Raw genomic sequence first — 13113 nt, 5'->3', positions numbered from 1 at the left:
TATAATAACAATGAAAACTTCCAGACTTTGAAAATTGATAAAATAATATCTACAAAGCCTTGAGTAAGACTGTCAGAATAGGAGTGTACGGTGTGCGTGAACATGTGTGAATTTGTGTATAGATAGGTATTGGACATAAAGGGATAGAGAAAGAAAGGAAGAACAAAGGAAAAGATAACATATATCTGTCAACACAATGCATAGAATATAAGTAGATATTCTATGATTAAATACAAATTGTCTTACCTAAGACAATATCATTTGACAATGATATAATGAGTTTATTAATTTATTCATCAACACTAAATTAAGAAAAGCACAGGACACATGCCATTGTGAAGGACAGAATATCTGAGACACTTAAGAGTCTCAGCTGTATTCATCTAACTTCACAGTTTCCTTCCTCATGGAAAAGGATAAGCCAGATTTCCATGCAAAATTCTTTCAACTTTTGATATCAGTAACCATGTCTACCTTTACAATAAGTATGTCAACATGTCAACATTATTTATATAATTAAACAAAATATATTAGATGTGAATTTTCATGATTACCAATTTGAAGTAATAGGAAGAGAATAGCATGTACAATTGTCTATATAAGTTTTGTAATTTCATTTTTGTTTCTGGCTGAATAAAATTTAATCTCTTGATGGACATTAAGACAAATTCCATCTCTTAGTTGTGAGAAGAGAAACAATTAATAAAGACGCCCAAATATCTGTGTGGCAGTAGTTATGTTAAGTAGTACTTTACTAGGTTAGCTCTTTACTTTCTTTTTTTTTTTTTTTTTTTTTTTTTTTTGGTTTTTCGAGACAGGGTTTCTCTGTGTAGCTTTGCGCCTTTCCTGGAACTCACTTGGCAGTCCAGGCTGGCCTCGAACTCACAGAGATCCGCCTGGCTCTGCCTCCCGAGTGCTGGGATTAAAGGCGTGCGCCACCACCGCCCGGCGCTCTTTACTTTCAAAATTTTCTAACCCTTGTCAATTGTTGCATTTATAAAACAATACTTCAATAAAAGTGTTAACATTGGATTTTAGCTCACCAAGAAGCTAACTTCAAAAATTTAATGCTCGAATCACAAAGAACTTTATGAAAATGAGAAAGGAAAGGTGATAAAAGGTGCACTTACTGCATTGCATCCATTTATATAAAGCCTATGGCGTGGAAATTAAATTTTAAATATTCAGAGCCATATTATACCATACTTGTTATTCCAGGGAAGTAGACACTTGTTTTTGGAAACACTGGTTGTTTAATGATCTATCTGCCTGGGGGGAAAATTGAAAGGCAATTTAATAGGGTTCTGCTCACATACAGGAATGGTTCATAGCCTCCCATGTTATAACCTTAACTGCTTTCTCTCTTCTAAGAAGTCCCTTCTCTCCCATGCATATAAGATTCCTCCTCCTGTTCAGCTGGGAGTATAAGAGTAGGATTTACTTCCTATGGCCCCTTATTAGCAGTTTCTTCATGCCTTGTTGGCCAATTTGACCCTAGCTATACCTCTATAAATACTCCACTTAATAAATTCTTTTCTGGTTGTTATCATGAAGATTGTCAACTACTTTTTTTCTTCCAGGAGCCTTATAAATACAGTTTATCTCTTAAGAAATGAACTCTACAAAAATAATAAAGTACTGATTTGTACGGAGGAGCATACACTAAATTATACAGGACAGTTAAACTAATCAGAAGACATTCAGCTCTGAATGTCATAAAATCAACTCAAACTGAGTTACAAAACCACAATAAAATAAAACAAAATAAATGATATCTATATCTATATCTGTATCTATCAATGTATGCTCTCTTAGCTATGAAGTTGTGACTTTTTGTTACTCTCTTCTTTCACTGTGCCTTCAAGTGCATTGGTTTCATTTCCTATGCAGAACTATGCACAGGACTAGAAAGATGCTGCAGCCAATTGAGCTTCCTTGATATTTACAGCTCACCTTCTCAGAAGGAACTCAGCATTATCAAGGATTTAGGTATTTGTGATTTAACTTTCTTAACCACTATGCATAGTCCTGTACTAAAAGTCTGCTTCAGTGACAAACAAGGGAATGCATTTGGGTACTTAGATAGGAGGAGTCCCTTACATATGTGTTTGGGATCAGACAGTCTTTCCTTACACTTAACAATATATAGGTGAGATTCCACCATGCTGTTCTTGACCTGACAGCTCATTGCTTTTTAGCACTGAGCAATATTAATTAGATGTTCTGCAGTTTGTGTGTGTGTATATATATATATATATATATATATATATATATATATATATATATATATATATATATAGTTTGCAGGTTTTGTGTGGTATAAGTTACTAACTAATTCTGGTAAACATCAAGAAGCTCATCTCCCATATCATGTAGCATGTTGTATATCAAGACCCAGCTATACCACTCTTGGGCATGTACCCAAGGAATGCTTAATCTTACTACAAGGACACAATCTCTATTATGTTCATAGGAGCATTATTATTAATAGCCAGAACCTGGAAACAACCTAGATGCCCCTCAACCGAAGAATGGATAAAGAAAATGTGGCACATATACACAGCAGTAAAAAACAATGACATCATGAAATTTTCAGGCAAACAGAAAATATCATCCCAAATGAGGTAACCCAGACTCAGAAGGACAAACATGATACATACTTAATCATAAGTGGATACTAGATTTAAAACAAAGGATAACCAGACTACAACTTTTAGCTTCAGAGAAGTTAGCTAACAAGGAGGTCCCTAAGAGGGACACATAGATAGCCCAGAGAAGGAGAAATAGATGAGATCTACATCAGCAAACTGGGGATAGGGAGAGGGGTAATGGAGAGCAAGGAATGGGGGATGAGAACATAAGGAAATGGGAGGTTCGAGCAGGAATAGAGACAGAGTGGGAGAGCAAGGAAAGAGATACCATGATAAATGAAGATATCATGAGAATAGGAAAAAACAGAGTGTTAGGGAAGTTCCCAGAAATCTTCAAGGATGACCCCACCTTAGACTACTAGCAATAGTTGAGACAGTGCCTTAACTGGTCTACTCTGGTAACCAGATTAGTGAATACCCTAACTGTCACTGTAGAGCCTTCATCCAGTTACTGATGGAAGCAGATGCAGAGATTCACGGCCAGGTGCCAGGCCTAGCTCCAGGAGTCCAATCAACAAGAGAGAAGGAATTCTATAAGCAAGGGACATCGAGATTATGAAATGTACAGAGACGACCAGCCACACTAGTGGAAACCCATGAACTGTGGACCAATAGCTGAGGAGCCCCCATGGGACTGGACTGGGCCCTCTGGATAGGCAAGACAGTTGTTTAACTTGAACTGTTTAGGGGGCCCCCAGGCAGGGGGATCGAAACCAATCCATGGTGCGTGAGCAGGCTTTTTGGAGCCCAGTGCCTAAGGTGTGACACCTTGTGCAGCTTTAGTGCAGTGGGGGAGGGGTTTGGACCTGCCTCAACTGAATGTACCAGGCTCTGCTGACACCCCATGGGAGACCTTGCCTTGGAGGAGGTGGGAATAGGGGGTTAGGTTGGGAGGGAGGGCTGGGCAGCAGGGGGAGGGAGGAGGGAGGAATCTGTGGTTGGTATGTAAGATGAATAGAAAATTTCTTAATAATAATAATAATAAAATAAATAAAATAAAATGTTTCTATACAGCTAATATTAAAATGTAATATAAAATTCTAAAAAAAAATCCAAGTAAACAAACAAAAAAGAAATGAACGAAGTGCTCCTTTGTCTGTATCATTTTACATTTCCATTAGCAATGCCTGTGAGTTCATCCTGCCCAAATACTTGCCAGTATTTGGTGTTGTTAGTCTTCTGGTTTTCAGCTGTTCTTACAGCTATATAGAAGAGTCTCATCATTGTTTTAGTTCAAATTGCTTTTATAATTTGCCTGACATATATTTTGGAACATTTTGTATTTTCTTATACTTGCTTGTCTTCTATGAAAAGAAGTCTATGTTGGTGATTTTTCCATTATAGTCTTTATTTGGCCCATTTTAAATATGGGTTGTTCATTTTATTTTTGCTCAGATGACCCTTCAGTTCATTTACGTTGTCCACTTTATTACAGTTAAATAGTTATTTAAGCTTCTCTCCCATTAAAGTGCCTTGACAATATATTATTCTGTTCCTGAATCTTCAAATAAGTCTTTAAATACTCGCTCCCCATCCTTCCCTATCCACTATCTCTATGCTTCATAAGTCATTTTAATATCATCTATCTATCTAGTGGTGTGTTTTTTTTTTTTTTGTGTGTGTGTGTATGTGTGTGTGTGTAAATCCAGGCACAATGTGCTAAGAGAAGAAGAAAGAAAAAGTGGTAGATATGTTCTTTGGGTCTATATTGTCTCTGTCTTTTATTGAATCTATGTTCCTACAATGTCAACTCTGAAGTATAGCTCAGATTTTCCCTTGCCTTAGGTAGAAAAAAATGCTTAAAGTGGACTGCAGTTGTACATTGACCTTCAGCTAGAGAAGGGTGGTTCTGATAAAATTCCAGTCATGTTTTTAAAGGAAAGTCTGATTAAAAACAAGTGCACAGTTGTCTTTCAAAGCGGCCATGTCCCCTCCCTGCTCCTTCTGTAGACAGCAGGTGAAGATTTCTCTGTGATCACCAGTTAGACCTCCAGGAAGTAAATTGCAAAAAGACAGAAAACATCCCAAAGTCTTTAACTCTCAGACTTATCTATTCTGAGCCTCCGGTAATTCTTCAATTACAGTTTAGAGTTGACTGAGTACTGGATCCTACAGAGACTTTTGGTATCGGCTCCTGTGATGGATTCTGTTTCTGGTTTTGTGACTGCCTACCTATTTATTTCTATGCTTTGATTCTGTGCTTGCCTATTTACATTTTCCAGTTTGTGAGACAATGTTGTGTGCATTGTGACCTCCCACCTTCTCTCTCTGCCCTCTCTCTCTCTCTCTCTCTCTCTCTCTCTCTCTCTCTCTCTATATATATATATATATATATATATATATATGTATGTGTATATATATATATATATATATATGTATGTGTATATATATATATATATATATATACACATATATATCTCCTTTCTTGATTTACTTTTCTACTTACCCTTTTCAGTTCCTCAGTTCCCCATTTCCTGCTGTTGCTGTCTTGGTATTTTCATTGAGTGCACTTTTAAAATTCTTAACATTCTTTTTCTATACCTGGGTTTTTGACCAGGTTTATTTTACACCTTCTTTGTTTATCTCCTACTCATACTTATTTTGTCATGATTATACAACATATATTTAACTGAGTTCATGCCTTTGTCATCCACTTCTAGCATACATGTCACTAAAATGTTCTCATCAGGGAGGTCAGAGTTCCCTACTTACCTCAATGTTTCTTCTTTTCTCAGTCTCTTCTTGTGAGAGATTGTAGTTTCCCCTTTCTTAGTTCAATATATTTTAGTGTTTCTTTAAATAATGTTGCACTTTCTTTTGGGATGCAGCTAAGTAGTTTAGCTAAGTACTATTTGTTAGTGGGCTTTGCCCTTATGATCCATCACTAATTCATCGTACTTGTAAGTCAGTGTCTGACTGACTATAACGGACCCATGTCTTATATTTTGCCACTCTACTCTGACTCTGGTGCCAACACAACTGTTCCAGAACTCTCTGAGTGCAAGCTTCAGTTCTGAGTGCTTTTTGTGTACTTTTTTACCCTTTGCAGTTCCCAGTCAGCACAGTTTTCACAGAGGCCTATGCTGGCTGGTCCTCAGAAGATGTCATAAGATGCTATGGGGATTTATTCTGGGCGTCTATAGCTACAGACATTGCTTTTTCCCTATAAATGCTCTCTGCGTATTTTAACCATGATTACCATAATCTTAATTTGCTTTAACTATCAAGTCTTCTATTAATTGTATTCTCTCTTCAATGTGTTCTGAGCTTATAGGAAACTCCTCAGGCTATAGTACAGGTAAGGTCGGCTCATTTTCTGTTATGTGAAGCCCTTCTCCACTTGGCCTTGTGGACTAATGTATAGAAGCCACTGTTAAATTAATTTGGCTCATCTTTTTATCTGATTCAGACAGAAGAATAAATCTGGTCTATCTACCTCATCATGAACAGAAACAGAAGGCTTATCTTATTTGTTACTATCTTTATGCAGAATATTTCTCCTTAAGTAACATATTCATATATAAAACCAGTCTCCTTCATAATTTCTAAATGCAGTTTAGATATAAGATAATCTAACATTAATTTTGATTTTTCCCTCTCATTTCTTCCATTTAGTGCGAAACTGAGATGAAAATAGGTACAGAGTTTAGAGAATAGCTAGCTCTGTTACCCACGATTATAATATTGCTCTATTGGCTGCACTTAATGTTTTTCACCATTGACAAATATAAGGATATCACCAGTACTGACAGATAATGTTTTTCTGAAAGGTAGAGACAATAAAAGTTATTTCCTAAAAGTTGGGGCTCTGTCTTGAGAGAACATTTTGGGATTATTTGTTTCATTGCATCATAGTAACAGTGTCTACATCTTCTTCATGTGTTCATTGCACATAGTCAAAAAGAAATTATCCTACAGGCACAGGAGATAAGCTTAGAATGGGGCAGCACATGTTTCATACATACACACTATCAGGAAATTCTGATCATAAAACAATATCCATTTCTTCATTTGTTGGTGGAAGGCAGGAACCCACCTTTCATAGGAACTCTTGAGGAGAGAGGGATGAAAAACTTGTAGATAGAATGATAAGCCTAGCCAACAAGAGAAAAGACAGAAACACAGGATATCTTTGGGAGGACCTGGATCAACACCCATTGGCCCAGAACTTTATTCAAAAGGACTTTTTATAACAATGCCAAGGGGAGGGGCAAAATACCCCCCCTTTCTAGATTCAACCAATTGTAGACCTTTCCAAATACCTGTTAACTAGGCCTGTGGTCCAATCATCCTCCTATGTAGTCCTGCTAGGTAAAGCAAGCTCATATTTCTCGAAGAAACCTCTGTGGGCTCCCACAATTTTTGTGTATGGGTGTGTAGTGTGCATATATGAACCCATGGCACTTGGGAATAGACTTATGAGCTGGCATATTGCTGCCTCCTTTTTCATACTTGTGGAGTCCTGAGAAAGATGTCAGGTATTATTTGAGACAAGGTCTGTTAGTGAACAAACTGGATGACCATTGAGATCTCAGAATCTTTTTGTCTCTACTGCACTGCTTGTATTATAGTCAAATGAAACCACTGCCACCTTGTTATGTGAGTGCTAACAATCACAATCAAGTTTTTATGCTTATAGATCAAGTACTTTTACTACTAAGCATCGCTATAGCTCCTATTTTATTCTTTAGAAAGAATATATCTATAAGAACCAAGATCTGCCAGCTACAAATAAATATTCATGTCATCAAATAACACAATAAACGAAAGTTGTTTAGCTTTTGTTAATGTTGAGACTTTGAAATACAGCATACTTTATATACTGATCTAGGAAACCTAGTGGTGAGGACTTTGTTTCAGGAAGACCTAAATGAGAGAAACCGATGCTATAAAGATGCACTGCTGGGTCAAAGTGACCTGATTTGAAGAAAGAAGACAACCACATATTTTATATGCTTATGATCTAAATGTTTTATCTCTTTTGAGTTATGCATTTCGATTCAGATAACTGAATTCAGAAATTTCATCTCAATCCACATACTCTCATCATTATTATATTATTATCATTGCAGTCGTTCATCAAAGCATAACATTGAAAGCAAATATGCCTAAAGTATATCATGACATGGCAAATAAACTCTCCTTGGTATCAAAGTCATTTCAATGAGACTCATATTTATCTTAATGGTAAAATTCTTAATGTCCTATATTCTTGTACATGAAATAGTGTTATCAATATGTTTTTTGCAATATCTTGTATCTCATCATGTATAATGGCATTACTTTGTTTGTTCTGTTGTCAAATATGCTGTTATTATGTTCAAAATCATCTAACATTGTTCCTTGGAGCACTTTACAGTACTGCCTACCTGACAAATGACTGTATATCAAAAGCTTTACTCTTTCTCTCATTCATTATAATTGTTTAATTAACCATAGTTAATTTTCAAAATTTTCCATATGAGATGTAAGTAATATGGTTATTGTTTGATAGACATGAATTTAGTAGACCATTTAATTCTCTCAGGAGTTCAATGATCCCAGACAAACTCATTTTATGTAACTTTTATAAGGCTTTTGTCATGCCATGCACTCTCAGATAAAGAATTTTGCATGAAGACACTGAGAGAAATCTTATTTTCTTTAGAGAAAAGGAGAATTTAACTTTTCAGAATTGCCAAAGTTTGTGAATTATTGCCAACTTAACAATGTTGAAAAGCCTAAAACTTTATTACAAATGAGTATATCTCTGCCATGAAGAAATTTGATGAGTAAAATCTTCATAAGCAAATTTGTGTAGGTCAAAGTAAAAGTAATTACCATAAATACTAATGTCGAAGGAGAATCAGATTAATGCATCTTAAGTGCTATCATCAGTTTTAATTTCCTCTAAATATTTTTCTGCAAAAATATAAAGTTACAGTCTTTAATATGACCAATGATTGGGAAAAGAACAATATTGCTCCAGAGAACCACCTGCTGTTGTCAAGAGTGAGTGATGTCAGGCAAAGATGAGGCATAAGAAATACCTTTCTAAGACTTCAAAGAGAATATCACAAACGTGTATAGACTAGGACATCATTCACAGAATTTGGTGTTTATGGAAAATTGGAGAAAGAGAAAATGTGAATATGTCTCAGATGGGGCTGATGTTTCATTTGTGAGAGACTTAGTTGTCTAATATATATATATATATATCAAAAATGTGAGTGGACCCATGGGCCCTAATGCAATGTTAAGGGGAAACTTCTTTGTTCGTGGAATCCATTGGAATAAACATATTGCTTTATAAATGGCACAAATCACAGTGCTACATGCACTTATAAATGGACGGGTTATTTTATCTTGATGGATCAAAGAAGATCTGCCATTGAGTTAAAAATAGAACATTAAACTGTGAGTAACATAGTAAACTAGCAAGTATAAATCAAGTAGAGGGAAGAGTACTGAGATTATTAGAATAAATAATCCAAATACCTGAAACAAGCAATGTTTAGTGATATAGAGAAGCAGAGGCGGTATTCCTTCCTGTCTGTCCTACAAAAACATTAACATTGATACCCATGTTCTTTGATGACAACAAATTCCTCCAGGAGATCAAAATTCAGAGGTTCAGAGGTTCACTAAAGTGATCCTAGTAATAGTAATAGCATCTTTTAAATATATTATCACTATATTGAAAGTTTATAAAATTTTCATAACTTAATATCCACACATTTTGCAATGTGCATTTTTAGTTCACATTGTATGAACTAATGTTGATAATCATTCATTTTAAGCAGAAAATTTCCCATGTGAAATTGTGCATAAAAGGTCTTAGTTTGCATTTTTTATGTTTCAGAAAATCATGTAAATGTTCTGTGGGTATGTGTCCCTATATTCTTCACCCCACTCACTTCATCCTTAATTATCCATCTTCCTTAAAATAAGGCTTTGCTTTGTGGTAACATAAGGAGTCAGCCACTTTATCCTTTTCAAAGGACACATTGCATCCAAGATTACTCTCAACTGAATGGAGGGTAGTGGCCTCTCTCGTGGCTTCATTATTTTCCATCATTGCTCACTTTGTCCTGGAGCATGTTCTTATCTGTAGCATCATTCTTTTTTTTATAATTATAACTACCTGCTTGTGGAGCTACTAGAAGCCATCAAAACATGAATTCAAAATCTCCATAAGTTGTACCATTTTAATAGCACCTCAGTTTGAGAGCCTTTGCTGTGATATTTAGTTAGTATGCAGATGGGGTTAAACAAAATATAACTAAACATTTATAACTAAACATATACACCATTTATTCTTTCCACAGTTATTAGTAATATTTTATGTTAAAATACAAAGTCCTATTTCCCAGTATCTCCTTTCTGGTATGCAGCTCTACAAAGTTTGTGGTACTAGTAACTAGCATTGTTTAGCTACTGAAGATGTTGCCACATAGTTATGACTAGATTTACATATAACAGCATACATATATGCAAACTCAAAGTGATTAAAATTATACTATTCATATATATATACTATAAAATTCATAACCACATATAGTAGACTTATGGCAGCCTATAGAAATATTTAAAAATCTTTTCAATAATTTTATATATTTTAGTAATTTATTATTTTTGTGGTGCTGAATATTTAAGCCAGGGTCTCATATACAGCAATCAAACCCTCTACTACTATGCTACTGTCCCATCCTTTGATAAAAAAGTTATATTGATTTTTACAAGCTTTAAGAAGTCAATGAAATCAACTCTAGGCTGTATTACACATTTTTACAGACTTTTTTAAATGTGATGCTCAGCTCTGTAATTCTTAACCAAAATATGTTCATCTCTTTTCCATGTAAGTCCAGAGAAATTTGGATTTCTAGCTCTTACAGAAATGTGGCTGAAGTACCATTCAGGGCAACTTAATTCACTCTTGTGGTAAGACCAACATTTTCTTTGGCATCTCAATGTGTCTGTAGAAGTGAATGGGCTTTTTGGGCCAAGTACAAGCTGATATCACTAGCAAGGACAAATGCAAGTTAGAAAGGGTGACAACGAAATTCTATGCAATGCTTTCATGAGGGAGTTTTCTAGTTTTAAACTGTTAAGCTCAGGACAAGCAGCTTACCACTAAACATGCAGCCTTAATTCCATTAAGAGTATCCATGGGATGAAAAGTCTCACTGAAGCCACTAAGCTCTTAAGGAGGTTAATCGTATTGGGTTTAGCCTGATTTCAAGGGAGACATATGAACTCTTGTGAAGGGCTCAACTCGTGGAGTATGGTGGTAAATGCCATTAATGATAGCCCTGGGGTGGCTGAAGCAGGAGGATCACTTCAATTTGAAGCCACCCTGGAGTACTGAGTCACTACCACGAAGTCTGAGCTACAGGCCACATTTTGTTTCAAAGAAAGAAATAAACAAATTATACAAAAAGGTACATCCAAGTTTTTAAATGCATGATATTAAAAGGTTAAGCCCAGGACAGGCAGCTTCACCGCTAAACACGCAGCCTTGATTCTATTAAGAGTACTCAGCGGATGGCATGTCTCTCTGGAGTCACTGAGTTCCTAAAGACTTCAATCATTTTTGGTTTTTTCCTGATTGCAAGTGCCACACATGAACTTTTGTGAAGGGTTCAACCAGCAGAGAAATCATGGGATACATAGTAAGTGTGCAAGGATCCTGACTCCTCTCACATTCACATTCAGGTCACCTGCTTGGCCTGTGCAGAAGTCCAACGTACTTGGGAAGTTAACAGTACATTTTCATGAATTTAATGAGTTGGCATTGACAGTGGCAGCTGCTCTAGTGGAAACAGCATTTTACTGGGGGAAACACTTATAACTCTGGCACCTGGTATGTGGCTACAATCTTGCCAAATGCTGCCAGTTATATCCCATAAGTTAGGAATATCAGAAGAAACTTGGAGATACGTACCATATATTTATTTAATTATTTATTGCTTTTCCCCCCTCTTTCTCTTATAGTTAGAGGGGTTTTTATTAGCACAGTATATTTCACAGACTCTTACTGATTTATTATACTGGTGATACTTTGCTAATTAGACATAGTAACTAATAAGTTCCAAAAATCCTAAATGCTTTGCTTAGGTTTATTTTTAAGAGTGTGGAAAACAGATCATACCTTTTTAAGATCTATCATATTGGTGAAGTTTTAGGGATGAAATTGAGTAAATCATATAGAGACTTTCCCATGATGATTGTATAGGATTTTCTTTAACTTCCAATTGCAATAGAAAGAAGCACATATTTGGTATGATGTTTGAGAAGCAAGATAGTATGCAATTTGATCATTCTTGGTGATTACCCTTTTCCTGTCTTAGTGTGTAGTACCATGAACATCAGTCAATAGGGGTGAAGGCTCTAGGTAGGCACTACCTTGACTTTTTTTATGAGTTGTGTAGCTGTTGTCTTCAAAAATAAGGCCTTACTACCAGTTTGTAGAAAGTAACCAATAGCTTTGGCAATAGCCCAAGTTGTTTATGGATTTCTATGGGGCTTCTTTGTCCAACTAGCTGAATGGATGTAAGCCATTCCTGGAAATGAAGATTTCATAGTTGGTGATCTAAATCGAATTGCCTATTAACAGGGAAGATGTTAGATATTTTCAAGAAAATGATGAAAAAACAATGCAAAAACATTATAAGAAAAGACTATAATATCAGCTGCTCCTAAAATGTAGACAGAATATAATGTACCTGTGCCCTTTGCAAAAGCCCAAGATATATCATTCATCACAGGAGAGATTTGCAATAATCAACTCATTAAGATGGCCCTTCTCCCAGATAGCCCAGTGTTTCGTAGTCAGTTGACATGCCATACAAGGTATGGAGAACATCAACAAAGGAGTTGGGCATTATATTTATTACTTTTCTTAGTGTTAAGATAACATGCCTCGCAAAAGTAACATAGAGAGAGGAGCATTTGCTCATGAATTGAAGATACAGCCTATCATGGTAGAAAGTGTGGTGGTAAGGTTGTGAGACAGAAGATCACATGGCACCTGCAGTCTGGACACTGCAAAAGAAATGCGAGTGCTTTGCTTGGCATCTCCTTTTGACTTTATCCAGAGCTAGAGCACATGGTGTTGCCCATAGTTCAAATAGGCCTTTCCATTTCAATTCACTTCATATAGAAGCTCACATATACATCTATATCACTGCTGTATGATTTTAGGTCCCACCAATCTAACAATGTTAACCATCACAAGAATTAGTTCGACAACACAAACTTTATTTCACAAACTATTACACAAATATTGTTTTCTTTGCATTGAACTTCCTTATAGCAGAGTCCCTAGCATGTAACCATTTTCAGAGATAATGAGTTTATCTCATGGGGTGGGTTCACTATGCTTGACTCATTACACAGGAACATTACACAGGTTTCTAGCAGTATTTCAGGCAGGTATTTGTGCTTTATTTCCTTAAGTTTTTTTTTTTTATATAGCATTTAT

This window comes from Peromyscus californicus, unplaced genomic scaffold (genome assembly GCF_007827085.1).
Source record: "Peromyscus californicus insignis strain IS unplaced genomic scaffold, ASM782708v3 Scaffold_6__1_contigs__length_162567912, whole genome shotgun sequence".
Lineage (NCBI taxonomy): Eukaryota > Metazoa > Chordata > Mammalia > Rodentia > Cricetidae > Peromyscus > Peromyscus californicus.
Note: the sequence above shows the minus strand (reverse complement) of the source record.